Source organism: Clinocottus analis, unplaced genomic scaffold, assembly GCF_023055335.1.
Source record: "Clinocottus analis isolate CAN_PGR_092001 unplaced genomic scaffold, fCliAna1.0.p SCAF_18, whole genome shotgun sequence".
In the NCBI taxonomy this organism is placed as follows: domain Eukaryota; kingdom Metazoa; phylum Chordata; class Actinopteri; order Perciformes; family Cottidae; genus Clinocottus; species Clinocottus analis.
Window position 1 is genome coordinate 2976499 of NW_027175909.1, and position 27182 is coordinate 3003680.

At 49.9% G+C, this 27182-nt stretch overlaps 1 protein-coding gene across 3 annotated transcripts in view; it reads left to right on the forward strand.

Annotated features, from left to right (window-relative positions):
• Window positions 1-27182, forward strand: part of zeb1b (zinc finger E-box binding homeobox 1b) — a 46508-nt gene that overhangs the window by 2650 nt on the left and 16676 nt on the right. The window contains exon 1 of one of the 3 annotated variants that reach the window (XM_068581393.1): window positions 11826-11890. The exons of the other annotated variants lie outside the window; for them this stretch is intronic. The gene's annotated coding sequence lies outside the window, so the exon portion shown is untranslated. Of the gene's footprint in view, window positions 1-11825; window positions 11891-27182 lie in introns of those variants that run through there. 3 annotated transcript variants of the gene reach the window in all.

Here is a 27182-nt window from a genome sequence, read left to right on the forward strand (position 1 = left end):
TGCAATCGGCGGGATACTACAGCTTCCTTTGTCGCTTCTCCCCAGCCAGCTCCCCTAAGGAATAGCAGCCGTTCCCTGCAACGGTAATTTAACACAGCAATTTGGGAATAGAGGAATGCGCCCGGTGTTAACATTCTTTGCAAAAATAAACAGGCCCGAGCTGGGACGGCTTTGCAACCGCGCTCGGGAGCCGGGGGATGATGTTTTCGGAGCGGTGTTACCGAGCCTGCTTGAAGCGAGGGTGCGCATGCTAGGATTTCTATTTATTTGACAATATCACACGGGTCATTTGTCTCATCCCCTGAACTGTCTTTCTCACTTCGCTCTCCCTCCCTCCCCTCTATCTATTCTCACACACACTTGCACCTTGATGAATCATCCATCAAATAGGGAAAATGAGGTTGCGGGCTTGGTGCTTGGCAACAACTCATGTGATGTTGAAGAACATGTTTATTGGCCTGGTAAAACTATACTTAAACTACACTTAGTTGCCCCTGGACTCTCTCAGCCTGTCGAGAAACTATTGACTGCAACCACATGCTCTACGTTTGTGGGAGAAAAATAAAACAAAACAATGGTTTCGCTCCAGTTTGCGAGGTGAAACAAGCCGTGTCTTCGGGCTACAGAGGAGGCTCCCGAGAAGCTGGGGATCGGCCCTGTGGCTCCGCATGCCACTTCGGTGTTTTAAAAGACATCTGTTTACATTTAAAAGGTCCACCCCTGTTGTGCGAAGAGTTTAGCGGAGGAGGACATTTTTCATTTACCTCGGCCCTTTTCACCAACTTCCTCGGCAGTTCCATTTAAAAGTGCCAAGTAAGAAGAGAAATTCACCCCCGCCTCAGCTCCTCTCTGCCCCTCTCGCTCCTCCCTTGCCAGAGCTTGTCCTTTATTTCGGGGGGTTAAGACACAGTAGCCAGGGGTGCTGTTGATTGCCCCCTGACCTAGGCACCCATGCGTGCCTAGAGTATGACTTCACTTTCCCCCCCCTGTGCCATTGTGAGGCTTCCAGCATGTCCAATTGTGTTTGTGTTAAAGTCTGTTCAATGAAAAGAGGAGAGAGGAGGAGGAGGAGGAAGAGAGGGAGGGAGGTTGAAGCTGCAGCTTTTTTCTCCGCTCCCTCCAACTCCCCGTCCACTCCTCCCTGACCCCTTAAACCGTGGGCTCTATGTTCCCTGTGGAGCCGGAGGGAGGAGGGGAGGAGTTGGTGAGAAGTGGCGGAGGTGACTAGAACATTTTACAACAGGTGACATCTGAGGGGCTGTTGCTGGCAGATGAAAAGCATGAAACACATGGCAGCTATCTCCCAGACCTGTACGGATTGTAGGGTCAAGACTGTAGGAGTATGTTTTGCACTTTGCAAGTTAATCCATGCAGGTAAAGATTCCAAACTTTTTACCCGTCGTTTTTTTGCTAATTATCTGGAGGAAAAAAAAAGAAAGAACGCAAAAAGTTTTTTTGAGGGTCTAAACTTCATCCCTCAACACGTCCATCCGGGTGGGAAAAGGCCCGTCCTCATCTGACCATTCGGCAGAATTAAAATGATGTGATGTACGACCACACTCCCACCACTGTTAAGGCGGCTTAATGATTAGCTGCTCCCATGGAGGCTGAGAGCATTAGCCTATAAAAAAAGGTGCTCTCCCTCCGTAAAGCAGGAGTTTTAAACCCAGAGTCAGTTTCAGTAACCCCCTTAACTGCGCTTGGATGTGCTTTATTGGGGTTTGCGTGGCTGAATGCTTAAATGAACCATTGTGTGTTTGGGCTTTAGTGAGAAAGCCCGAGGAGAAAGAGCCTAGTTACCTTTGCAGTTTGCCTGCTCTACCTCATACACTTTCAGCGGCAGAAGAAAAGGCCCATTCAGCGGGCCCGGCATGGGGAGGGAGAGCCCTTTTCACACTCGGCTTGTGGGAAACTTCTCCTCCATACTGTGCATGCCATTTGCATATGACCCATTCTTTTGCCAAAGGTCCCCGCGAGGGAGGAATCTGCGGAACGTTCGCAGAATTCATCAAATCCCTCTCTCACGCAGCCCTGCGGGCCCTCAAGAGCCTGCTTCGCAGCCCCCCGTTTGACATTTTTTTTTGCCTCGGAAGCGCAGCTTACGCCCGCGTCACGGTTGCTCGCTTAAACGTTAACGCCGACGCATCCCCCCGTGGCATTTTGTGCACCGCGTGTTCTGAAGTGGCGACGTGCTACCCAGTATGCTATTTTTAATGTCAGGGTGAAGGCTTAATTTGGCACTGCCGGCAGGAGTTTCCCCCGAATCCTCCTGCAATGACGGGCCACGAGGGGTCCATCTGCACGGCAGGACAATGTGACGGGGGCGGCGCGCCTCGGAGGCTCCCTAACTGACGCTGATTGTCCCAACACTCTTTCTGAAAGGACACAAATATTGAGCATAGGGTGTAATGCAGGGACGAGGCGGTGGAGCTCAGTAAACTGTACAAAAACACCCCCCCCTCTCCCATTTGTCCAAGAAGAGCAGCCCGAGCTGCCTCTCGCCAACGTTGAAAATCATTTAGGCACCACAGGAACCAGAACCGCACGCTAGCATGCTTGTTGTTGCCGAGTGAGAGTCGGGTCGGTCTGCAACAGCTCTGTAAGCCTTGACCCCGGCGCACTGATACTGACACGGAAAGCGGTGGAGGCGAGTATTTGTTGCCGTGCAATGTAGGGAGGAGAGCTCAGGAAAGTGTATCGTGTTAGCCAACTGAGCAGAAAAGCCTCCCCTCCCGACTCCAGAGCAGTGAGTCACGGGCAGACAGGTGTGTTGGCGAGATGACTTCAACCTTGCGAACTCTCCAATCACGCGCTTCTTTTCTTTCACCCCTTTTCTTACACATTAACTGTCCCCTTGTTTCCCCCTTGGTCTCTCCCGCCTTCTCAGCCCCTCTCCACAAGTGTGGGTGGGTGAAGGGGGAGGGTGGGAGGTAATATTCTCCAGCAGTGTGTATACTTGAGGGAGAGATTACCTCTAAATTGCCGTCCTGGCGGAGGTAAATATTGTGCATGGCGTAGCCGAACGCCACCTGCTGATGTGTGTTTTTAATCAGGCATTCGGTGGCTTCTCTTCAGGACCACGACGGGTCCCTTTGGGTCCGTCTGCAGACCCTCTCTGTTTGACACCGCCCCACCCGCCATCCCTGCCGCCGCCACCACCACCTCCTCCTCCTTCCCGCCCATCTATCTCCTCCCTTGTGGTCCTCAGTGGAGCGGTTAATGAAAAAGACTGGACTGACACAATAGGCAGAAGGCGGGCCCGGTAAGGGGCTCTTACGCCAGCTTGTGTTTATGGCTAAAACTCATCGGGGCTAACCTCTGCTGGAGCTTCACCTCAGACCACCTGACCAGTTTATTGCCTCTTTTTTTTGACATAGATGTTGGATGTCTAGTGCATTTTAAATGTGCTTGACCTTACCACAGTCCCTTAGTGTCTCCCTTCTACAGGGATGAAATTAGATGACATCAGATGAGGAGTAATCCGCCGCCATGCACTGTGCTTTGAACACAGCCTAGTGGCTGGCTCTCCGCCAGCCCGTTATGATGACCATATTGATTTTCCACTCCGTAGCACACAGAACTGATAATGGCCCTCCTGAGGGGGTACACATTCATACTTGCATACTGATTCTGTGACGTGACTGACTCTGTGCATTGAGCCGGCTAGGCTAGGCTAGCCCTGGGATAGCTCCTGCAGGAAAAAAAACAAAAACAAAAAAGAATCGCCTTAGTCACCTTGTATGTTAGTCAGAGAGAAGGCCGGCTGCTATGTTGAATGTCAACATGGATAAACATCCACACGGGATTAATGAGGGGAGAATGGCCGGTCTGAGAGCAGAGGGGAGGGCAATAGAAGAGGGAGGCATGGAGCATCCGCATCGCCTCATTTAACTCATGAGGGTTTTGTTGGGCTCCCCATGACCCCGCTACTGTGACCTAACCGGAGCAGGCGGCAAAGCCCAGACCCACTCGTTGACTGTTAGAGGAACAGATACAGGATGTCTTTGTGAAGGCAAAATGCAAGGAATAACCTTATGTGCAGCCTGGACTGAATTTACACCGTCTCTAGTGGGGTTAAACAGATCAAAGTAAAGACAGGAAGTAGTTTCTTTTCATTCAGTACTGAGGGTAACCTCAGAAATATCCTGCATTTCCTAACTATGTAAGAACAGTTGTGTATTTCTTGCAGTTTGGGTGCTGTTTTGTTAAGTTCCTCTTTTAGGGCTGGCCCCACGTGACAAATGCCTCTTCACAAACAGTGTATTCCATTATTACTCCACTCCACATGTTTCTCACTTCTACCACTGTCTTATCTTAGATATTGCTGGGACACCAAGTTGGTGTCTCGTTCAACCTTGTGGATTGGATGTCCTGTACAGTGCAGATAGGTCCATGTTCCCGCTCTTGTTGGCCCTCACCTGTGGCCATGAGCTTTGGATAGGAACCAAAAGAAATGTGATTGCAGATACTACGGTTTGATTCCTTTAGGTCTGCATTTTGTTTGTCGCTATCTTGGTGTTCTAGTGGGCGCCCTCTGTGAGACACGATCCATACTCTCTTGGAGCAAAGTGTACAGTGTTTTAGTTTAGTTTAGTTTTACTCTGGGTCTTTCTGTTTCTGGGAACTGGAACTAAGCCAGAGACCTTTGACCCCCGTATCAGCCCACCTGTCCTGGCTCAGCTCACCGCTACGAGTGTCCAGGTGTTTACAGTCAAAACACACCGCCCCCCTCACCCCCGAGCATGTGACGCAATCAGGAGCGTGGGTGTATTGTGTGTGTAGCGTGTAGTGAAGGCAGTAGATACTCTCGGCTCCCCGCAGCCAGGCGGCCATACATCTGTCTCCGTGCTCGCGCTGACAGGGCCCTCCAGTCTCTCGTTACACCGGCGCCTCAGTCAATGAGGCGCGGCCTTTAATTGATCGCGTTTGGAGTCGTACGACACTATCAATTAGCGCTCGCTCATCACTTGTTTGTTTGTTTTGTCCCGCTGTTCCAATCAACACAGCATCCTCAGTAGTTGCCTGTCCCGTTAGCTTTAGCCAGTGCGCTAACAAACGCTGCGCGCTATTCTCCTTAATGTCAATTTTAAAGTCTCTCTTTCTCATGACGACTCTCACTCTTTCACTCCTTCCTGTTTGCAGTCTCTCCCCCACCCTCTCTCTCTCTATTTCTCTCTCTCTCTCTCTCTCTCTCTCTCTCTCTCTGTCTCTCTCTCTCTCTGGCAGCTGCATTGGCTCTGATTCTCCAACACCAGCAGGTGCTGTATGTATGCAGCAATTCAGCTATACGGGACTCATAAATAACACCTGACAAAAAAGTAGGAGAGAGCCGGAGAGAGGTAGAGATTGAAAGTTTCCTCTGGCAGGAGAACAGGGTGTGGCTCACGGTCAAATGCCAGCCTTCTCAAGAAGGACATGTTCAGAATAGAGAGAGAGAGAGAGAGAGAGAGAGAGAGAGACAGAGACAGAGAGACAGAGAGACAGAGAGAGAGAATGTGTGAGAGCGGCAGAGACAAAGAGTAGGAATGCAAGCGGTTCTTCGCTGTAAATGTGCAAACGCGTCGCCTGCTCTCGTGAAGTTCCCGTCCCTCCTCAATGCCAACTTTTCAATAAAGCGCTTTCATGCAAATTTCCCGTAAATGGATCTTTTTGAACACAAGGCCAGCTCTAAGTGACTGGTTAAGGAGGAACTTGAATTTGAAGGAAGGGAGCGTTATCTTTTCTGTAATTAGGGTGTAAGAGCTTGGAACAACGTTAATTGTGCCCTAAAAGCAAATGAAGAGGTCAGGAAAGAAATTATACGCACACTTTTATAATCATCATCCGTAATGAACCAGCACTCGGAATAAATGAACCCATAAATCATCCCGGATCGAGGACTGTTAATGAACACGGCTCAAAACCAAACCGTGCCTTTGTCATTTTGCACTCTTCAAATCCACGGCAACGTCAGAGACACATCCTGTCTCATCAGCAGCTATCGATCAGCCTCTCGGGGCGAAGGTTAGTCTGTCGTCTTCTCTCGGCCTCACCGGGAACAAAACCTGGAAGTGTGTGAGAGATTACGGCCCAGGATGCAACCTGAAAGCCCTTTATATCTGTGAAAACAAGAGGCTTCCTGTGGTCCTGCTCCCATCCAGGCCACGAACCCCCCCTTCCTTCACCTACCCAGCACCTGTGGCAGCCTATTTAAGGCTCCTCATCAGGGGCTGCGGAGACCACAAACTGGGAGCGGGAAAAAAAACATGAAAGCCTGGGAAACGAATCGCACACAGAGGGCAAAGAAAAACAGCATCTCTTTTCAGACACATTAAAAAGATTTGGCTCCGTGCATTTCAGTGTGAGCCAGTAAAAGAAAGGCCAGCTTTTTTGTTTCTTCGTGCAGAGCATCGTTTCCCATTGAGTCCAAAGAGCGCTGCCTGCCACAGTCACTTCTGCAAAGAGTTCCTGGACTTAGTATCTGTAAGGAGAAAAATAGCCTCGTCATGTCAGTGTCACTCTTATGAGGAAGTTCATGACATTAACCAGCCTGCTTGTGTGCTCCTTTTGTTCAGCTTTAGAGAAACAGTTGCCCAAACTTCTGAAGGATTCCCTCCTCTCCATTTTCAACGTTAGACTCCACCTCATCTCATCTGGTATTTCTGATGAGGGAAACAATCACAATCTTGTGGCTTACCTAACGTGTTGCGTTGCTAACTCAAAAACCCTCAGCCTAAGAAAGCTCTCCCTTCTCCATTGAGTTGCCGCCACAGCTGGCAAGGGTGGTTTGTCTTGACAGTGTCCTGCGTTGAATTTCAATGAACTCCCCCACCCGTCCTCCCCATCCTCCTCCTGGTCTTATTATGCCATCGCTGCTAACTGGCTCCTATTCACCGCAGTGTCCTGACTTCCCAGAGGGGCCTATATAAACAAGGGCTATTCACTGGCTGAAAAGCCCGCCCCCTGCTAGCCTCGGCCTCTCCGCGCGTCGGCGCCAGGCCGCGGCGCGTCTCGCTCGGCTGAATCGACGCCAGCAGCGGCGGGCTCCGTGCCACCGATTTTGTTCCACGCCGCGCAGCGCACTCTCAGAAAGATTAAAACTTTAGACTTTGACCGCGGTGACTGATGAATGGCTTCGGCCGACACGGCGCACGGATGACGAGGGAAGGCCGGTGCTGTGGGTGAAAAAGAGGGAGCAGCTATCTGGAGGTGTGCGGTGTGGTGTGATGTTACAAGCCAGGCTGACTTCCTGTTGTTCTCGTCCATCAGGGTAGCTCAGGGGCAGGGTGGAGGGGGGATGCTCCCATGAGACTACCCCGTGAGAGTCACATGGTCCGGCTGCAATGCATTTAAAGGCCATGTTTTACTGTGTGTGTGTGTGTGTGTGTGTGTGTGGCTCAGTGTGCTGAGCGTGGTTTGGGAGTGCATTCCCAAACCACCTGAATTCTGACCCGAGTGTGAACTGTCTCTCCCCGGCTCTTCCTCTCCTTTTTTTTTTTTCCTTTTCTTTTTTTCTTCATTTATTGCCTTTCCCTCCACGCTTCCTCCCAATCAACAGATCTCAGAGGAAAACCACACATCTCCCCAGGGTGCCTCTCTCTATCTCTCCCGACCAGATGTTTAAAAAGCTGTTTGTTTGTTTATCCAGCGGAAGTCACATTGATTGATGCCTCCCGTAAAACGGGGCCGGCACGCACACGGACGCCACATTCCTCTGCGGCAGAGGCAAATGTCTTGAAAAGAGAATCATATAAATTGTTGCTGAAATGTCGGCGACTGCGGTGCCATTGGTAAGCAGGGTGGGGGGGGCGGTGTCCCTTAGACACTAGTAATGGCCCTCCTGTCCAGCCCGCCTCTGTCATTCCCTGACTCGCCTGCTAATTTAGAGCGGTGACCTTCTAATCGAACGGGCTGTCTGATAAATCTCTGAATCAGGACAGACGTCCGGCGGGGCGTGGCGGTGACACAGCGTCTAGACGGCCTGAGAGGTGAGCGGACGATACCTCTGCGAAGGAATCTCATCCCCCTGCTCTCCGTCACAAGCGGCCGCTCGTCTCCGCTGGCGTGGAGCGGCCTTTTGGCCAAATTCGTTCCACCCGAGCGTCCGAGCGGGTCAAAGTCCTCCGCAGTACGGTCAGAGTTTATTGTGGACGACGACTCTAAAGTACACTCTCAGAAATAACATTAGGGTTGATTGAGGCGTGTATTATGGTAACAACGTAACAGGCTTGTATTTGGGTCAGGCTTTATCTAGCCCTGTTTTTCGGGGGAAAAAAGGCCCGGGGCTGAATTCCACCTAATAATTGTATTGCCCCGTGACAGATAACATTGATGTAAAGCTGTTTACTGTTGATGACGAGTCTATTGAGCCCAGCCACGCTCTTCCCCTTGTCCTTGGGGAGCTTATCCCTCCGGCAGGGCTGCTCCTGTTTTCATTAAGGCCCAGGTTTGAATGGCCCAGGTCCTCTGATCGACAAGCAGATTAACAACTAATAAAACATACATCATCAATATATATATATATATATATATATATATATATATATATATATATATATATATATATATATATATATATATATATAAAGATACATAGCCCCCCCCCCCCCCCCCCTTGAAACTCTATTAATACACAAATATGGAGGATTACTGTCTGCTCGTCTCCATGGCCGTGGAGAGGGGATTAGGGTCCCGGTCCAGACAGATTGGATTTAATGTGTGTGTAAGACTAAGCGATTGCTGTACTACAAAAGCCCTCATGCATACACACTGATCTCTGCTCTCCGGCTGAGACGTCATGACATCTCGTTGTGTTTGTGGATCACTTACATTACATTTGTCAGCTTTGAGAGAGAAACATATTACCATACCAGCTCGTTAGTCATCTGCAATTCTCCATTTTTCTGCTTCACAGCCGACACAAACCTTATTTCCAGTATTATGTAACACTTGTTTGCTCAACCAAACATGCAGGTTTGCGGGAAGAATTTGCCTCATATTTGCAGTGTAATATATATATATATATATATATATATATATATATATATATATATATATATATATATATATATATATATATATCACAGCCGTAATATATTGATGGAAATATATTAAATCATAACCCCTGCCAAAACACATTTCCCTGAATTAAACTTCCTGCATAATCATTTATAGTATCAACATGTGTCAGCTGCAAATGTGCCCTTAAGTATGGCCACCTGTCCCACAATGTCCCTTGTTGCATGCAGTATGTGTGCGTGTGGGTGTGTGTGTGCGTGCGCGTGTGTTTTGTCGAGCTTTGTAGATAGTCAGTACACCTCGCACCACAACGATGCCCATGTTTGTACGTACCTTTGCTGTTCGAGTTACCGAAACTGAAATAGTTTATGGCAACTCAGTGACAGAGGATCAAACTGAAAGGAGCTAAACATACACATGTTTGCACACTGCGCACAAAGCGCATGCCAGCAAATAGAAAGTAAAATGTCCCTCTTAACTCAACAATCAACAATTTCATAGTCTGCAGCATGCGCGACACTGAGGAATTAGCCCCAGCCTGACGTACGAATTGTTCACTCGAGCATCTAATGCGACGCCATTTCAGCCTGACGCACTACTGAATTGGCAAATTACTACACAATGCACCAAATGAGGTTCCTTCAAAAGCACAGACTTTGATGAGAAGAGAACGTCTCTCTGTTTCCAGTCAGGAAAGGTACCGCGTGCCGGGAAGCTCGGGGATGCCCATCCTCACATCGCGCAGAAGTAGTGTTTTAGACTTCTTCTCTCCGAGTCCCCAATCCATCTCCCTCAGCATTAAACCGTGTCGCCTTGGGGGAGTCCTCATAAAGACAAACGTAGATCGTTAAGGGGAGATGGATTAATGCGCACACACCGATTGGCGAAGACTGGGAAATTCTCCGCGACTATAACGGACCGAAGCTACAACCGCTGGAAAGTGAAAGCACGTGTCATATCCTATCCCACAGACGTCCTAGAGATATCGCTCGGTGTGTGTCCTGTTTTAACATGCGGCCCACACAGAAACACACACACACACACACACACTCACAAACCCTGGGCTGTTTATCCCCAAGGGCGCCCGGCTAAAGGAGAGAGAGACCCTTAATCATGTCCCTGTCTCACGTCCTCGTTATCAGCCACGATTAATGAGCTCTCCATTAATGAAAAAAAAAGAAAGAAAGAAAAAAGAAAAAGAAACAGGAGGTGCCAACCCCTCCTGCTGGAGAGCGAGACGAGGGGTGTGTGCGTTTGTGTGTGTGTGTTTGTGTGTGTGTGAGTGTGATGCTCCCTATCCAGGTGCAATGACATCACCCTCCAAGGTGGATATGATAACTGTCACAGCTCGCTTTTGTTCAGAATGACAGGGCATGTGTGTTTGTTTAAGTCTGTGTGTGTGTGTGTGCCCGTGTGTGTGTGTACATGTGTGTGTGTGTGTACATGTGGCCTCACGCGCAACTCTGTGTTTTGATTGTTCAAACCCAACCTCTTGGGTCTAATCCGTTTTGCCTTTGTATGTCCGTCTGCCTCTTTTGTCTGTGGTGGCTATACGGCGTGAGGGAGGGAGGGAGGGAGGGAAAAGGAGCGCTTGATGAGACACTGGACGTGGAGGAGAGGGAGGAGGAAGAGGAGGAGGAGAGGGCGGCAGGTGCAACGGACACCCGGCGCAATCACCGGCGCTCGGCAAAAGCGGCGACAGGAAATCAAGGTTGTCTTGGCAACCGGGCACTATCGATTAAGCGCGGCCGTCTCCGGGCTCGCATCAGAGTCCCGGTGGACATGGTGATGTGCTGGGCCTCGAGGAGAGGAGAGGGGGAGCTGATGATGGGACTAAGAGCGGAAGGAAAAAGGGGAGGAGAGGAAGGATTGGACAGCGATGACTACAGGTGTCTCTCCAGCACTTTGTTTAGTCCTCACTAACTGGACATCCACATCAGCCCGGGACCCCCCCCCTCTCCACATACTACATACATATATATATATTCAGCTCTCTTAGTTCACATTGTGCGGCGTGATTTAAGGACCCCGGGACACACAAGAGGAGTTTATTAGTCCGGTCTCTGCAGGGCGAGCGGGTCCACAGCCATTTCGCCACAGTTGTACACTGAGGCGTTGATGTTGCATAAGCCCTGCTGCAGAAGTAATCGATGCACACTATTGACTTGTTAGGAGGAGTATTTTTGGCTGATACTGCACTCAGTCGGTGTATCTTCGACAGGCCACGTCTCTTTCTTTCTTTCTTTCCTTCTTTCTGTCTCCTGACAGAAGGTGGATTGCCCCCCCGCATGCCAAATCCCCCGGCGATCCGTCCTCTCTCTCTGTCTTTCCTCTTTTATTACCAATTGCCCTTTTTTGTTCTTATTCAACAGCCCCGTCCATCACCCGAACCGAATGCCGTTCCCCACCTACACTGTGCACGAAACACTTGTTAGAATTGGGAAACTGCGTTGCCGGAGGAGATCCACCGCTATCTTCTGATTGGAAGGACAGCAGTACAAAACTCTCCCTGTCTCCATCCCTCCCTCACCGGCTTCCTCCCACCCCCCGCGGCCAGTTGAACACAGAGCCGTCCTCTGTCCTGCCATCATGTGGGTGTTGCAGCCTGGTTAACCCGTAGCTATCTGCTGAGCCAGGCTCTGTATTGTTACACTCTGTTTCATTTAGTGAGCGCAGGAAGTCTTTTTTTCGCTCAGGCACTTGCAGAAATACTTTAAGAGTTTGGGGAATATTCTTATTTGCGTTCTTGCCGGGAGGTTAGAAGAGAAAATCGACACCACTTCTCGTGACTATTTGGAAATATAAAAATGAGCTCCAGCTAGAGGCCAGTTAGCTGAGCTGAGAATAAAGACTGAAAATGTGGGGGAACAGCTAGCCTGGCCTCTGTCCAAAGGTAACAAAATATGTCTAATAACATCCCTACAGCTCACAAATTAACATGAAATATCTAATTTGTTTAATCAGCACAGAAAAGTGTACGGGAAGCTATGTGCCGGACTATTTTTTGGGGCGGGGCGGGATTTCATAGTGTCCCCGGTCACAACTCCAGGACACAAGCTCCTGGTTGTGGCTCCATGCTTACTGTACAGACATAACAACGGTATCACTATTCTCTTCTAACCCAAGTAGATAAACATATTTCCCAAGACACTGGACTGCTCCTTTAAACTCTTGCCGTAACAACGTTAGCTGCTCATTATTCTGTCTCGTTATTGCTGCTTGTGAAGTCATAAAGCCTGCTTTAAAAAAATATGGTACCTTCTCATCAGTGTGGAAATGCTGAAGGCTATGTTTCTCAGCTTGCTCCTCTGCTCTATCAGCACAAACGGCACAGATAATCCGACCGGCGCCATCGCCCCACTGCATCATGGGTGGGTTACATTATGTCCCATCAGAGTCGATTCACACTCTTGATGATTTGTGCAAAGCGGGCGATCCGTAGACATTTCCACTGGGTCCATAACTGCTCTGTCCTTATTGTCCCAGTTCAGTCTTTGAATCGTTACTTTCTACAGAAATCCGCGAGTGGCTATTCATTTGTTGATATGTACACTTAAATGATGTTTCCTGTATGAACCAGTAGAGTTTAGCATCACTTAAAAGCCACAACAACTCCACAGGCAGGACGTGGTGCAGTTCCCAACAAGGTTGTTACAACGGTGGCTGACTTGATGCTAAAAGGAATGCTAAATCTAACTTTAAGTGAACACACTGACGGGTGAGGGCAGAGCTGAACTGAACACAGCCGAACCGCGACATGGCCCGGAGTAATGTCTTACAAGACTGTGGGGGCGCCTAACGTCCCGACTACCATACCGCTCTCATCCCTCTCTATTTGGCCGCTATTCTGGGCAGGACTAATGTGGCGGCGGCGCTGCGCGCTGAGTGAGTCAGCGGTCATTAGAGTGTGCAGACAGCACTCTTGCCCAGAGGCCACAGGAGCCAGTCAGTCTAATGATGAGGCCGGGGACCTGAGCGTTCAGGACGTCCTATTAGCTCCATCCAATTAGCCATTTCTGGGCGCGCCCATAGCCGCCGTTACTTTGACCGCGCAGGACAGCCGAGAGACGAGCATTGAGGTCTCCTCCATTGTTGAAAAAAGAAGTGGCTCACGGTGCATGTTGAAGTGTACCCGTCATGTTACTGACTTGAGCCATGAGAGAGAGAGAGAGAGAAAGAGAGAGAGAGAGAGAGAGAGAGAGAGAGAGAGAGGCTCAGCCACAGTGCTCAGATCCAGTCAGCCTCCCCTGGGTGAGGCTGACTGAACAGGAATGTAAACATGGCAGCTAAATAAACTGCTGTGTGGGACACAGGAGAGAGAGAGAGAGAGAGAGAGAGAGAGAGAGAGAGAGAGAATAAGAAGACAGAGAGGGAGCAAGAGACAGATTGTTACAGGCTACAAGTGGAACATATATCAGCGTAAACGGTCTGAACCGCGACGAACGCAGCGAGGGGATTTTCCTCGACCGTTAGCTTGCAGCGGTCGTAGTCAAAGAATTGAACCTGGGAGGTTAGACGACATCGGAGGCTCACAAGGACAGCTTTCCAGCATTCCTCCCCCCCTCCTCTCCTCTCCTTTTAACACCTTATCTCAACCTCTCACTCTAAAATAAGATGCACTCTCACCGTGTCACATGGCACCAGACATCACCCGCAGCTCCTCAAATACTCAAGCCCACTTTGAAAGCTTTGAAAGTGCCGGTCTGCATTTGTATGCGAGTATGAGGTGAGAGGCTGTCTATACTTATGATACAAAGCTAAAGATCATTTGGTTTGCCCCATCCCAGTGTCGGCGGTCCCCTTTTCCACTGGTTCCCATTGCAGGAGAGAAAAGCACCCTGAAAAGTCTGGAGCCCCCCACCCCTTTCAACTCTGCTTCCAGTAGTGGTCTCATCCGTCTGGCTCGTTCTTGACGTGGCGATCTGATGGATCGGCACAGGTGCCGCCGGCCTTGCTAGTACCCAGGGCAGGTGGCAGCCATTACCGTTCCGCTCCGGCTGGTTTAGCCATCGTCGTCCCACAGCCGGCCCCGGCCTCTCGGTGTCCCCTTCCTACCTCCTACCATAAAATCAGCGGCACTTCTTTGCGCCGATCCGGTCTCAGGTCTGTGTTCTTTCTTGTTTTGCTTTTGGTTTTTTTCCCCCCTCTCCCTTTCTCAAAGCCTTTCATTTTCTCCCCAAGTTGGATCAAAGAGACGAGGTCTGTGGAGGCGTTTGGAACCAGACTCAGTGTCAACATGAAGCTTTCTCTGCTTCGTACTGAGCTGGAGTTTGCTGTGGACGTTCCTTTTTTTTTCTTTTTTCCCTAGGATTTCTCACTGAGAGCCGGTGCACCTCTATGCCACAATGTCCTCTTCTTGCGCCACGTTACAATCAAGCCATTAACACATCCACGCCATCAGCCACCGGCTCATCAGTGCACCCCACTATTCAACCTGATGCCGTCCTCTCAACCGCATCTTTGTCCTCCGCTGTCGTCGCCCCCCCCCCCCCCCCACCCTCCGCGTCCCCGCCTCCAACCAACGCTGGGCGCCGGGCCAGAGGTGCTAAACGGCGTCTTAACCCCGGTGTCTGAGACTCCACTCATCCTTTATTCATTCCCATTAAAGGAGCAGGAGAGTTGTTCTCTGCCTGTAGTCGTTGCTGCTCCCCCCATTAGAAAGACAAACGGCCGCAGTGTATCTACCTCGTCGTACCAACGTAACTGGCGGACGTGGGGGAGTGAAATATGTAATGTTTTTATGTCTCTTGATTCAGTTCAGATCCACGTTGAGTTTTACTCCTGTAATTGTTTTCTTGTTTATTAAATTTGGTCTCAAGCTACTTTAAATATGTGGGGGGGAACAACTTGAAATCCTCATTTGAGGAGGCTCGCAATAATCTCAAAGTAGTCACACTGTTAAACAAAGGCACAAAGGCACAAAAACAATACCACACACACTCGCAGAATACACACACACACACACACACACACAAACGCCTCCAATGGTGCCATTTAGCTGGCAGTGAGCCAAAATCTTCCTTACGATATAAGCCCCAAGGCTAGAGTACTTCATGTAGGGTACACACACTCACACACACACACACACACACACACACACACACACACACACAGGCCAAACAATATCAGCATCTCCCACCTTTACAACCTTGTTTCCCGGCAAGGGGGGCTGTTTGAAGCAAAAGGAGAGATAAAGAGAGGAGGACGGGAGGAGAGGAGGGAGATAAAGGTTAGGAACGGCGATGAAAATGGAGAAAAGTGCTACGCCAGCGACTGTGGCTGGCGTGGGGTGGTGGGGTGTGGGGCGGGGGGGAGACAGACAGACGGGAGTGAACATTTCTGCCCCGCTGGTGGAATTTCGTGTGTGTGTTGTGCAGGGGCAGGTAAATCGTATATCAGCATATCTTGTGTGGACCGTCCTCCTCTCCGTCTCTCTTCACTTCTCGCCGGCTGCGCTTGCTGCATTGCCATCAGTCGACGTAAAGCTACAACGTGTTGGAGACCCCCGTGGGAACTGGCAAGTGTATTTACTGGATAGGTTCGATGTTGGAGCCATTTGGAAAACTGTGTTTTTTATATATATGAAATAAACACAAATTATAGTCATTATAGTTAGACTGGCAGCAGAGTCACGTCACCGCACGAATGTATCCCTCAGAAAGAAAAAAACAAACTGTTGTAGCTTTTTCAAATACCCACCATTGTGTTGATTCACAGAGACCTCTCTCATTAATCAAAAGCTATTGTATGTATACTGTATCTCCAGATGAGCCGCAAACAACTACACACACACACACACACACACACACACACACTCACACACACTCCAGCCCCAGGATAAAGGGCATTACAGTAAAGTAGCAGGTGCCTGTCCATCACGGGCCGATTTGATGGTAATCTATAATCTGCAAGGCTTTGATGCCGCCGCCGCCGCGCTTATCGGCCATGATTGTTTGGCCAGGTTTGTTTGGCCGGGCTCGCGGCGCTGGTTTTAACAGGGCGACGAGCGTCGCGCGATTAACCGTTTGACGCTTTATACATTTTTTAAACAGCTTCACAGGTCCGTTGGCCCTGCACAGGCATTTTAGTGCGGGGAGGTTGTTTTTTTTGGCTGATGTGTTTCGTTACATTACAGAAAAAGACAATCTCTCATCATGAGTCATTTGGGCTTGATTTGAGGCCTTATTTTAAATCCTTCCCTGTGCTGTCTGTTTGGTCCGACAGGATAGCCGTCTGTGCTGGTTACTCCGAGTTAAACACTATGGCAGGCTGCCTCCTATACATTATACATGAGAAGGCACTGTTGATTTCATTTGTCTTTCTGCTATTCATCCATCCCCCACCCCTTTGCATCCTCCACTACCATATTGTGTATCCACTATAGCTGTGGTAATAATCCAACTTTTGCTGGTGTTCCTCGGCGCAGGCTGAACGCAGCAGACATTGGGGCTGTCGGCGGTGACACGCACAGCTCACATGGCGCCAGCTGCTTTTATTGGACAATAACGGGAGGCTGCCCCGGATGACTTACAGGGACTCGCCCGCAACCTTCCATGTGGAGTCTTTTTTTTTTTTATTTGAACACAGGCCGCTTGGTGCGCAGCGGTGCTGTAGCGCATGTGAAGCGCCGTGTGATGTACGTTCTGTTCTGACCCTCTAATGCTTCCCACAGCAACACCTATGATGAACTGTGAGTGGGTGTTGGCCGTGTGATTGATTGTGTTTGTGCCTCATGGTGGAAGATTGTGCATGCTGTAGAACAGCGCTGTGGGATATTTGTGGGAATACATTTGTTGGTTCCTTTTTATGCTTTCACGTGCTTGTGTTTGTGAGTCTATTTAACCCTTGTTTGTGACACACCCCGTAAATCCTTCATGGCGCTTCAAAAGTCCCGCTTCCTGTGATTGTGGCAGGATGATCTGACGCAGCAGTCAAAGCTATACCTACGAAAAATGAATGCACTGTAATTCAAAGATAACCAACAGATTCTAATGATATTAATTCCACATAATCATGAACCAAGAGGGTTAAAAAAAATGCTAAAATTGTCTTTCAATCAGGAGGCCACTGTTTTTTTCCCCCAAGACACCGCTGATTTATTACTTCATGTGACTTCCATTCTTAAGTTACACCACCCTGTACCTATTTTTAACTAAACTAGGATCTTTTCCTAAACCCTAACTAATTAATTGTTTTGCCTAAACCCGAGCTTAAACCTAACTAAGTAACTGTATTACTTAAACCTAGCTCAGTAGTGTTCAGTAAACCTACTGAAGCAGCCCATCAGTTCATTAAGAGGTCTTGGGCTGATGGGAGTCAGCTAATGAGTTCACAGTGTTAGCGTCTCAGCATAACCTAGCATGACCGCACCGAGCGTTAAAGCATAGATTTACACAGTCGCTTGGTACTTTCTTTTTTATTTTTGGCAAAATAAACAGAATGAGAATAATTGTGCGTTTCCGGGTCACACTTCAGGGGTCATCTGGTCTCACCTTTAGCTCACTGGCTGTGTTTGTGCGAGTCACAGTCTGTCTGCCGTGACTCGCAGTGAGCAGTCACCATCCTGTCTCCTCCGGCAGCTCCTGGAAGTGTCGCGTCAGCTCTGTGATCGCCCCTTCAACTTCCTCCTTCTCCTAAGATTAAACTCGCTCAGCAGGGGAACACGCAGGTATCAGAATACGGTTTTAGTTGTGCAGCGACACATGGAGGTTTGGGCTAATTATAAACTTAAGAAAAACACCAGAGTTTTTCATGTTCCTCTGGAGAGCCTCTCTCTCTCCTTCCCTCTGCCGATGTCCAGTTGGAGCACCTGGGAGGAAGCAGCTGTAGGTGGTGATTACAGTTCAGAGACTCCAAAATAACCTCTCCTCCTCCCTTGCCTGCTCTCTCCCTCCATTCTCTCCTTCTTAGCCGCCCTCTCCCGCCCTCCTTCTCTCTGAGTCACTCCATCATCCATATAACAAACATAAGACGTCCACAATAAAGAAAAAAAGAGGAAGACAAAAGAAAAAAAAGCTCTAAATTGCCTCCATTCTTGGCTCTTTTGTGCGTATTCCCATTTGCGTGTGTGTGTGTGTGTGTGTTGCCATGTAAATAAAGTGACTAATACACACTGCCTGGCTCATCAATATGGGGAGCGGTGGGCTCGGCCCTCACAGATGAGCACGAGATGAATAATGTTAGCCCAGCATTGCTGCCTATGACCATCCTTTCTTCCCCAACCCACCTCCATTGTGGGTATGTGTGTGTGAGCGTGTGTGTGTGCGTGTGAGTGTGCATACGTGCGTGCATGTGTTTGCTGTGCTAAAGCTCCCATCAATCACACGCCCAGGACCTTTCAGCAGGCTACATCCACACACCAAGACACTGACACATACACACTCCTGCTGAGTTTATTAAAAGCCAGAGTGTTATCTCTGATCTGTCTGACAACAGCTGCACGCACACACACACACACACACCCGCACACACACACATATATATACAGTCAGCTCTAACACACCCATCAACACAAGTCACACTCATGTTGGCGGCGGGACGAGAAGAGCAAGTCCTAGGACAGATCTGTCTTTCTTTTCCACTTCCTCTCGGCTACGGAGCGCATCACCGCGGTCGAACAGGAAGGCCAGTGTTCAGGGTCACGCACCGCCCAGTGGAATTCCCCTCCTGCACCACAGGGAGCACACAAGGCAAGAACATAGCTCTGGATTGACCCAGTTCAGCCACCGTAGTGTCAGGGAGACAAAGAGCAAGCCCCTCTGCTGTCCGCGCTGGTTTTCTTTGAGTGAATTACTCTTTTGCAATTTTCTGACCTGCAGATTCAGATTGCCTCTCTGCGAATTTAAATTGACAGATTTATAGAAAAGCAGTAGTTAAGGGCTAGTATTAGGAAGTTATAGATCTATTTCATATTGATGGGAAAACGTCGTCAAATGATTACGTTTAAACACATCATGACAACTCTATCATTTATATAATCACAATGCAAGTTACGCCAAACTCAGTTCATGTTGACGTTAGCTGTTAGCTCCATTAGCTCCATTAGCCTATTGATTGGTGCATCTCGATGTCCATCCTTGCTGGAAGTTGACAACCAGAAGGGCTATTTTCCCACATTCATTAAAAAACAGAATCAGATCAGAAGCACAGGTCACTCGTTCACCAGGAAATAGTGCGCCGTGATCGTTGTAGCTGTGGGTTTGCCCCCTGGGAATACATCTGTTATCAGATATATGTTTTAAGTGTTTCTGCTTGGGGATATTTGACATGAAAAAGAGGGGAGGCCCTATCCGGAGAGAACATCTGGCCGCTCCCTGTTGAATGACTTCACGGTATGGGTGACATCACACGGGATAGTCCCGGGAGTCCCGTCCAACGATTGCAGTGTGCTTGGGTAATCCACGTCCCACCCTGTTGGCCCGTGGCGTACAACAAACCCTGATCTGGCCTCCATCTCTCAGCCCCAAAGAGCAGCGACCAGGCACCGGACCAGAGCGGGGAAGAACGCCACCGAGCCGAATGAGGGAACGGGAAAAAAGAACATCTTTATTCGGCTCGCAGTTGCTATCGTCCAAACCATTCTCACACAATCAATCAGATCGGCATTGGAGTCCGGCTGACTCACTCTCAAAAGCAACAGTTCATTTTCCCCCTGTTTACAGTGGTGGGAGTAGCTGAGCCGTGTGATATAACAGAGGGCCCCAGAGTCCCACAGCAGCAGTGTTTGACTCACTGTAGGCCCATTACCATAGATGGCAGAGGGGAGTGAGAGATCTGCGCCCATCGATTGCCCCCAGCTGCACCGTCGATACTACCCTCCGAATTCTGACACGGCGGACTAATGGTCTCCCGGGGGCCGGTGGCAACCAGACGCACGCCCACGCGCCATTCCCAGCACCTCTGGGCGTAATGGACAAGCGAGCACCCTCGTCAATACGTCAATACGTGCCGGCCCCGCGCGTTCACCTGCTGCCTCAGCCATTTCGGGCAATCAGCGCCCGCGCTAACGATGCCGCCGCGCGCTCGGCCTGTGATTTTTCACCTGTCCGCCCCGCGTTTCTGCAAATCATAGTTTGCGCGTTAGTCCTTGCAGCCGTAGCTAAAAGGAGGAGGCGACGAGCTCGAAGAGGGGCGCGGTGGACTAGTTTGACCCCCTCATACACACACTTGAGGTGAGGTTTTGCAACATGTGTACACACATGCGCTCTTGCTGTCTCGCCTGGTTTGGCGAGACAGATTTTCGCTGCCGTCTGCCCGCCGGGCCGCACACAGTCCGCCCCCCCGAGGTCGTTTAACAGCAGGGTAATTGTGTGATCGGTACCGGTTGACTGCTCTTCAGCCGCAGTGGCCCTGGAGGCTGGTGTTGTGGGGAGAAGGGGCTAACCCTTCCTGATCACACGGGGGTGAAAGCCACTTTGACTGAGGAGAAAGGAAAGGACATAAGGAGGTGGGGGGAGGGTTGTTAGTGGAGGACCGAGGTGACAAAAGAGCTTTTGTGGATGTAGGTTTAACGGCGTTAACCCCTTTTTCTCCCTGCTTCACATGACTAACAAGAAACCACTGTGACAACTGAGCAACAGCCCCCGGGGCCGTGCGTTCGATTATGCGTTGTGTGTCAGGGGTTGTCCAGGACGTTTGGCCCTCGGCAGTCTTGTGACAGAGCTGACATTCTGTAGAAATGAAAGAGTGGTCAGCTGTTGTCAAACTGCCACAAAAAGGAGGATTTTTTATTGCAAAAAAAAAAAAGAGGAAAAAAAGGAAAGAGCCCTCGCTGCACTTTTGCTCGTTAGTGTCAGAATTAGTGAAGCCACAGTAGGCTGTCGACCTGGATCTGCTGCTGAGGCTTCACCGAGGTGTGCTGACCCGCTGATTGCTATAAATGGGGAACTTGCAACGGTTTTAAAATTAGACGCGACCAATAAACAAAAAGGCACTACTGGGTTATTTCTGCACTTCCACCTGTCCACGAATGTGTGTGTGTGTGTGTGTGTGTGTGTGTGTGTGTGTGTGTGTGCGTGTGTACGGCCTGTTGCCCTGTGGCCTGTCCCCTCACTGAGACATCTGTCAGGCTTCAACCGCTGACCTTTACGCCAGCGCAACTGTTGTCCCTCGCTCTTTTTGTTTCTACCTCTTGCTTCCTCCTCCTCGTCTCATACCTTCACTTTACCGATCACTTGCTTTTTCCTCTTTTGACCCCCGTTTTCAAACCGTTTCACATCTCCGTCTCCGCCCCAGCCTCCATCTCTCTCCCCTGTGCGTTCGCTCCTTTACCCTCGGCCCCTCTGACAGTTTGTGACACCTCCTCCCTGGGGCCGCCATCAGTCCAGACGAGCATCGCGTGTGACAGGCCAGCTTTGTCTTTTTAAGCCATTAGCGGCTCCTCTCCTCCCACCTTTCCACCGCTCCCCGTTTACCTTTTCTGCCCTCTTCTGTGTGTTTGTATGCGCACGTCTCCCGCTGCTGACTTTGTATTAATCTGCATAGCAAACACCGCCTCGACTCGAGTGAGGAATTGACGAGTGCAAAAGACACGTGACGGGCGGCGGGGATGTTCAGTCCTCCTTTAATGAACTGATGCGTCGGGCGGACTGGACAGACGTCTTTGAGCAATCTGTGCAGTAAGGTATACTTCACAGGTAAGCGGGATTTAATGAGATTTTCCAGTTGGAGGATTGTTTGCCTGCGCACCTCCCTTCCTCTCTCCCTCCCTCCTCCTCGTAGGCCAGTGTAACTCTCCCTGCTCTGTACTCCCCCACAGTAAACTGTCAAGCCTAATACAGGCAGGAATGTCCAGTCACCTGCTCCTAAAATGCAACAGCCCTGTGCTACACTAACCTAATATAGACCTGCGCCACACACAAGCAGGTTGGATAACACCGTTGTTGCTCATTGCGTATATTTAAACACACCATCTCGGCCCAGCTGCTGGGCCACAATGCACACGGCGAGGAAAACTGAAGTCAGAGTACAAATGAGTGGTATTTACAATCCCTACATTAAGGAAGGACTGCTAGCATTTGAAGCCTCCTGACTGTATCTATGACAGAGTTGGATCAGGCTGTGAAATCGGACTCTGTCTGACAACAGAGAGCAGGCTTGAACAGTCTTGGCCTCGGCGTTTGACAAATGATTATCACACACCTCTGAATGCGTCTGCGTATTGTCCGGCGCCGTAATGCGCGAGCGGGCGATTCCAACACATGTGGGGCTCAAACAGCACCAGGCGGCGCAGGCCGGGACAGGCTGAAGCAACGTGATGAAGTTTGATGCTACTGATGTAACGGACTACATTTAAACGTGGCCGAATACCTTTCGGCTCTAATAATATCCCCACAGAGCCTCCGCTCAGAATGTCACAAACACAAGACACAAACCGGCCAAATCCCAGCAGAGAAAGAGCGTTATTATGCCCTGAATGGAGTCTGACAGCAGAGGTAACGGGGAGCGTTTCATTGTGCTTTGCCCGCTAACGGAGGGGGAAACAACTGCCGAGGCCTTCCTGTGAAGGTGGAATACTTCTGTTGCCGTGCGGTTGTTGTTTCTGTGTTTTGAGGTGATTTCCAGTGCAGGCGTGCGTGAATAATATCAAGCACGGAGCTCCGGTGACATAGTTTGCTATAACTCGCTGTACAGGCCCGATAGAGGATGTGAGATACGTGTGGGACAAAGCGGAGACAACAGGGACAGATCAACCGTAAAAGCATAAACACAGAGCTAACGAGGAGCATTAACTGCAGCTTTTCTGGGTTTTACCAGAAAGCAGGTTTTCCCCCTCTCTCTCTCGCTCTCTCTCTCGCTCTCTCTCTCTCTTTGTCACCCCCACCCACCTTCTACATCACTGCTTTCTCAGTCACCTGCCTGTACTGTGCGTTGCTGGACTGGTTCACTGGGTGGGCATTCTTTCACCAAAGACTTGCTGAGTGTTGGAGAAGTGGAGCAGGCCTTTTCACTGGTGGAGGGAGGGAGAGAGGGAGGGAGGGAGGGAGGGAAGGATGGTGCATAGATACTGTAAGTGGGTAGCCAAGGGTTTAGGTGCATGTGTTTGTTGGAGGTTTTGTGGTCTTTTTGGACTTTGTTTTACATCAGGTTAATTGTTTTAGTAGTTCCTCGTGGCGCTAGATACAATGGATGGATGTACCCACAGCGACCAAAAAGCCCTTTACACAGCGAGCGTGCCTTCAGGCGGCTGAACGCACACACTCTTCGCTCTCACTTAGGTGTACCGCTGTTACTGCCGTGGATGGGGATGTCTCACCTCCAACATAAACATGGCTCGAACAGACAAGTGTAAACTTGGTGGCGGGGGCAGTGCAGATGTATGTGTGTGCGTGTGTGTGTGTGTGTGTGTGTGTGTGTGTGTGTGATTGCACCCTCCTGTCCCTACCAGCCCACTGGCCTTATTTAGAAGAGCCGAGAGGAGCCAGATGCAGCAACTCTCCGAGGACGCCCGGTGCAACAGAATGTGTGTGTGTTTGTGTGTGTGTGTGTGTGTGTGTGTGTGTGTTTGGCTCATCACTGTGCTCATTAGCCCCACAGAGAAATACCATCGCCTGGCACTGTGATTCCTTCCCAGAACAGCCTTTTGACCTCACCTCGGTAGCAAACGCAGCCTATTATCCAGGTGTCATTGAGGCACAGCAGCACCATCGGGACTAGAGCAATACAACCACGTGGGCTACTAAGCAAAGCACATAATAGACGCACTTTAGTCAATTTCTCTTTTGAGACACATTCCGCAATCTCGGAGGGGCAGTTAAGTCCTTTTCTTTTTTGCTTTTCCTTACGCTCATTACCAACCGCTGACTTCCTTTACACTTGGAAGTGTGATCATGCAGATTAAGGGAACAATAGCCACCATTAGCATTAGTGTTATCATGGAAAGTGCTCATCAGATGGGAGATGAGTGACCCATGGAGACCCATTAGCTCACGTGCTAAAACCTTGATCAGCGTCATTAGGAAGACAAGAGCCTATTGTCTCCACAGCTCACCTCTGAAATGAGTCACATGGAGAGCCCAGCTCCACAGGTTGGAGAAGTGCTTTGTAATAATCTCAACCGCTGTGTTGCTATTCGCTGCCCGGATCCAGTGGAACGTTTGCCAGTTTTGTGGTCGCGCGCAGATCCAGAACGGCATCAAAAGTGACTAATTCACAGGACTCTGAGCGCTTCTGCTTTTAGCCCCTCCCAGCCAAACTTAGAACGATGAATAAGAGTTGCTGGATGTCGTTTTGGGGAGTTTTTGGAGCTGAATGTTGTGCTGTGTATCCATGGAGAAGCTGTCCAGGATATGACTGGTCGTAGATGTCACTGTCCTCCTCTGCTCGGGCTGGCAGACTCTCAGGAAACAGTCTCTTGGGACCCCTAGTGCCCTCTCCGGCTAACTGACTGTGAGGGGATGCGGCGCCGTTATACCTCTGAACGACTGGAGCCGACTTGTCTTTGCCTGACCCAAACGGCCGAGCTTGCGAGTTTCGAGGCGGCCTGCAAACAAGCCAACCATGAAACAAAAATCCCCAATTCTTTTGTTTTGTTACAGGCACTCGAGCTGACCTTCCTGACTCTGTGGGAGGACGGCTGTTGTTTTAACAAAACCGGCAGCGTTTACCTCGGCGCTGAATGAGGCACCTCACCTTGAGACGGCATACTTGAGGTTTTGAATGGCACGGCTTTGTTTTACTTTGGTTTGAGCTGTTTTTTTCTTTTTCTTTTTTTGTAGTGGTTGGCTTCCCTGAGAGAGAGAAAAAAAAGGCATTGCAGAGCAGCAAGGGCAGACTTTGTGACGACAGGGTTCTGTAAGTCCTCGAGGATGTCTGCGGTTGTTTGAGCTCTGAATGAGATAAGTGGCGTACCTCAAAGAAGGGAGACTGCACAGGCTAAATATAGAGACAAAAGAGAGGTAGAAGTTGCAGACAAAAACTGTGGCTGCCGCTTTTGATGATGAGTCAATGTGTCTAATCACAACCAGAACTCCAGCAGACCTCAGGATATATGTCAGTCGGTTGGCTGAAATTAGCAGCAGGGAGAGCGCACACCCTTTGATCTGTCTCTGTAAGACGGGGAAAAGTGTTTTGGTTGAGCATTCCAGACATGCCTCCCACGCTTTCTGGTCGGGGGGCTGCGCGTACAACGTATAGGTTTGCTGATGCCCTCGCAGGTGATGGATCAAGATAGAGCTCACCCCGGACGGTAATCTGTTTGTTCGCAGGCTCCATAGGTTGCTCTGTGTCCTCGACCAAAGCTTGGTTATTACGCCAAGTCACTCACACCTCGAGGGCCTCAGAGATAGCTCACTCCCACAGAGGTTGAGATACTGCCATTCCTATCTGGCGCGCCCCGGCGTATGAAAGCACAAACCAGGCCATCTGCTGTTGAACAAACACGACTTTGCGTGATTTTTAGGTTCCCAATGTCTCCTTATCCATCAATCAGGCCGGGATCAAAAGAGCAGGCCCCTAAAAAATCAGTGTCAGACTTTACATCATTATAAATCGACAAAATGAACCCTCGTCGAGGGGCCATGTGGCGCTTAGATATCCTGCGCAGACGGATCGACAATGATATGTCCACCAAGGTGATCCGTCCAACGTTTTTGGGAGTAACCCACCCAGTCACTCATTCCTTTGCCAGTAATTGATACAGCCTGGCAGGTGTCATAACAACACAGCCCCTCTCCCCCGGGACAGCACATGGAAGTGTGGCTGAGATGGGCTGTCTTGCAATGGACTCTGGGAACTTTGCAAAGGGGTGAGGAGTGACGGTCAGGGGGGAGGGATTCAAGCAGCTTTGGAATCACTCATTAACTGAGGAGACCCTCGGGCGCTCCACCTTGTGCACGTGTGGCCGGTCACAAAAGATGTGTAGCTGAAAAGCAAATGAGGAACTGTCCTCTCACAGCTCGTACAAGTCGGATGCGTTAGATCTCCCGAGGTAAAGGCTTTCAATCAAGCGTGTTGCAATGAACAATTCTATGCCTCGCATAGAATTTGCCCTATTACCCAGATCCAGCAGGCGTTTGTGTGTGGGAGGGCACCGCAAAGGTGTGATCCGGGGCCAGGGGGTGAACATAAAGCCAAAGCCATGGGTCACGCCGGGCTTTTATTTTCCCAGGTGTTCCCAAACACACTGCAACCTCAGAAAAAGAGCAAACTTCTTAGAAGTAAGCTCTACACCTCCTCCACCTACAAGTGCTCTCTCTCTCTCTCTCTCTCTCTCTCTCTCTCTCTCTCTTTCTCTCTCCCATTCGCGTAGGAGTCGTCCTCCTGTTGTGCGCTAGCATGTTAGCGCTAATGAGGCCAGCTGTCCAAACGCTCAGCCGGTCAGCCAGAAGGGACCGCGGCCTTTGTTGACGCGAGGTGTTATATCTCCTGTCGGAGCACACATTCTTGTCGCAACACCGCCAACCATTTGGCACAGGAAGGCCGTCCTCCGTCCACCTCCCCCACCTGGAGCCGCCCGCCCATCCTTTACTCTTTTTGTACTTTGCAGTTCCCTGCTTTTATTGTCTGGCTTGGCCGTGGCCGCCTTCCTCTTCTGCACACAGCAGCACATCGGCTCTCCCTCTGCAGCCTTTATATCTGATCATTTTTCTCCCGACACACCGCGGACGGAGAGTGTCGCCGTTGCAATCGCTGACCTCAGCTCCACACCTGAGTGGCTCTTGCCCTAAACAGCCTCTCAGATTCATCCTGAAGCGCTTTCTGAAGTGCTGCACCCTGTTCGGGCTGCTGAATGGACAATACATCACCTGGCAGTCTCTCTGGTGGAAAAGAGAGGTGGAGGGTATAGGGAGAGAGAGAGAGAGAGAGAGAGAGAGAGAGAGAGAGAGAGAGGTGGAGTGAGGCAGACACACTAGTTTATAGTCTCGCAATGCGATATGAATCCAATTAATTATGCGTTTATTAAAATGGGAGGGCTCCCAGGTCCTCAATTGTTCTATTGGCCCGTCTGGTTACAAAGGACGTGCGTCACCTCTGATTTTTTTCTTTTTCTTTTGGACGCTACAATGTGGTGGCGGTCCCATCGTATTAAAAGGGAGAAAAGAGCCGATATTGCGGCGTGAGGGACAAGGAAAGCGGTTGAGAATGAAATAGCTCTCCTGATGAGCCCCGATAGGATTTCGCAGCTGCGGCACAGCGGTGTTGACCCTGCGAGCGACTCGCCAAATAACCGTGCTTCTCCCTCCACC